This window comes from Arachis stenosperma, chromosome 6 (genome assembly GCF_014773155.1).
Source record: "Arachis stenosperma cultivar V10309 chromosome 6, arast.V10309.gnm1.PFL2, whole genome shotgun sequence".
In the NCBI taxonomy this organism is placed as follows: Eukaryota; Viridiplantae; Streptophyta; class Magnoliopsida; order Fabales; family Fabaceae; genus Arachis; species Arachis stenosperma.
Genome location: NC_080382.1, coordinates 103692111 through 103695778, shown reverse-complemented (window position 1 = coordinate 103695778; position 3668 = coordinate 103692111).

The following is a 3668-nucleotide window of genomic DNA, read 5'->3' as shown; positions in this document are numbered from 1 at the left end:
CTGCAAGTTGAATAATGGCCAAAATAATAGATTCCTTCAAAAGCTTTCTTCAATATATAGCAGGGATCCTGCCCTTCAACCTTAGACTTCAATATTCCAATTCAATGAATATAATTTATTTCTTCATAACTAAGCGTCAAATCACATATTTCAGAATATTTTACAAAGTGTGGTTTGTTTAGTAGTATGTCTTAACAAATAAAAAACTTTTACGTTATAAAACTATTTTCATAGAATACTTCTATATTATAATATTACTTTAACTATCAACATTTCTATAAAATATCTCAAAAATCACATTATGCCAACAGCAAAACAGTGTGGTAAACAAACTGCGATCTTATCAGCAATAAAGGAGAGCTGTACAAATACACAGCAAGCAAAACTTAACAGATAGAATGAGCTACTACCTGGTAGAAAAAATTCACAAAGCTTTGCTATCTATGGCTTCAGTAGAAGTATTAAGCACCTCTATTGTTTCCTTATATATTCAGCATCACTATCTTGAGATTTTTCTGTCATTGGATAAAAAAAATAGATAGGGTCAGAAATGCATTAATGAAGTATAGGTAAAGGTCAAATTGAGAATGATATTTTTCCTTTTCCCAACAAAAAAGGCACCCCGTTGCAAAACATCTTGCATTACACAAGGTTTGGGGAAGGATTGCACCCCAAAGGGTGTAATGCAGGCAGCTTAATCTGATACAAGCATCAGTTGTTGGCTGATTCTAAATTTGGGTTCACGTGAAAACAACCCAACCATTGTTTTAAAACTCTCTTAAAATTTAACAAAATGAAAAACGCTTCACCTCGAAATAGTAAGGCAAGGTGGGTGCCTCTTGAACCATAGGTGGCTAGATTTAACAAAAATGAGAGAAAGGGGTGGAGAAAAAGAGAATGAGAGGGAATTCAAGCAACTTAACTAAACCAGTTGAACTAGAATAGAATCAAAAGCTATCATAGAAACCCCAAGCAAAAATACTGATGCTACTTTTTCACCCTCATTAAACAATGAATGTCATAAAATACTCAGTAAAAATGGAGTGAACAAACCTTTTTTATTTCGAGAAGATAACTTTACACCATCAACTCCAGGAGAAAGCTAATCAACATTACTGATCAATTTTCTTTATCGCTTTACACATCTGATAAAGAGATTCGCTTAAAAATCCGCTCAATGTCACTCAAACACAAGAAAAATTTAACTACTCAAGAGCTATGTACATAGGCTACACATTTTCTTTTCACATACCATTATATCAACATTAATCTTAGTTCACCAAAAAGATTAATTTTATTTGCAAATTATCTTATATATGATATCAAATATGTTGTGGAAGGTCATCCCCTACAAGTAATACAATCTATACATATAACTCAAGCTTAGATTGTTTCTTGTCAAAATCATACAAAGTAAATAAATATTTAGCTACATTATAGTCATATCTCCATACCATGTGACACAATATTAAATAAATGCAGCTAAACTTTAAGATCAATTATTTATTAGATAATGAAAAACTTTAAGCTCTGTCATTTTTGTTTCTAATTTCTTCATTTTGGTAACTAACATACACATCGCCCAAAACCAACATGTACAATAGCAAAAACAAAACCTTGTTAAAAATTGAGTCGGCTACTCATGAATAATGTCTAAAAGATAACCATTTAATCTATAATTTCTTTATGGTTTTATCTATAAATTTTATTTTTCTACGATTACCTGTCTGGATGCCCTTCATCTAATCTACTGTTCCTCTTAAAGATTCTACAAATCTTCTCGTATAATCTAATCATTGAATTCTACCATCTTTGTGAAATAAATGGAACTCCAACTTTCTATCTAATACATTCATTCCCAATCATATCTTTCTCTGAACTAACATTCATCACAATTCTACAATTATGGCTTAATAAGGTCTTTGGTTCCTATATTTTTCTATATTTATTTTAGACTATCACATTTTCATAACACCAATACACTTGGAGTAATAACTCATAATTATTTTAATATATAACTATAGTTCTATTATAAGAAGAAACAACACTTATGAACCAGAAAAAAAATAAAATCATTGATAAACAATTGAAATAAAATTTTCTCTATCATATATTAAGTACAAATTGAAATTAAACTTCATTCAAATTCACACAAAAATTGTTATAGAAAAAACAATAAAATAAAATAAAGTAAATAGAATCTGAGTTTGAAAAGAAGCAATAAAATATATCATATATAAGAGATGGGGTGAAAACGACACCTAATAAAAAAGCGGGTTGCACGGTGGCGGGGGAAGTGGGTTGCGCGGTCACCTAACCTATGACATCCTATACAATTAAGTTCTAACCTAACTACCCAATCTTCACTTTTTCACATACTCATGCATTTTCATGCATTTTCTTTTTCATTTCTCAACACTTATGCATTGATCTTATTGAGCTTCGCTTTGGGGCATTTTTGTCCCCTTTTTATTTCTTTCTTTTTTCTTCTTTTTTCTTTCTTTTTCTATATTTCTCTTTTTTTTCTTTTCTTTTTCTTTTATTTTTCTCATTTTTTTTCTTTCTATATACACAAGAACATCAATGCATAAAGTCTATACATTTAATCAATACATGAGCATGTGCCCCAATTCCCAATAATTTCAATAAAAATATAAAATTACCCTTTTATTCACCCAATGTCCCAAGGTTCCCACACTTAAATGATACTCACACACACTAGCCTAAGCCAATCAAAGATCCAAATAAGGACATTTATTATTTTCGCTTTAAGGCTTGTAATGTGCTAAAATTAAGAACAAGTGGGTTAATCGTAGGCTCAAATTGGCTAACAAAGGAATATAAAAGGGTTGGCTATTTGGATAAGTGAGCTAATGAAATGATGGCCTCAATCATATAAATGCATGTATACACAAAATAATGGACATAAAGAATCAAACAAATCAAAGATTACATTCATAGAAAGAGAATAATGCACACAAGAAGGAAAATAAGTGGTTATAGGATGTAACCACACCATTAGGCTCAAATCTCACTTGCTTGTGTTCTTAGCTCAAAAATATAATCCACAATATATATATATATATATATATATATATATATATATATATATATATATATATATTTCAAGCAAGTTCTATGAAAAGTTTTCACTCAAATCAATTAAGGTGCCCTATAGATAGAAATCTTGAAAATTTTCATTATTTTGACTAAGCTTATTGTGTATGTAAAACCCGGTTAATTAACGGCTAATTAACCCATAAATGAGAATTTATTCTAGAAAGCTTAAAATGTAATTTTTATGGCTAAATGTGATAGAGGAGACTGAGACGAGAATTTTGGTACCAATTTTATAGAATTCGGACCAAGATTGGACCGAACGGGCCAAACCGGGCCAACCGGACCCAAAGTGGGCCCTTGGCCCAACATAACTAAACCAAAACCCTAGTTTTCAGTACTCTCTCTCCTCACACAACACCAAACACGCTGAAAAAGAGAGGAAATGGGGGAAGAACACTCTCTCAAATCTCTATCTCTCACTTGATCTTCAAACCACCATAACTTTTGATCTAGAGCTCCGATTGCCGCTCCGTTTGCGGCCACGCATTCACCGTGGAGAGCTCTACAAAACCCATACAATCAATCTTGAGGTAAGCCACAAGTTTCTG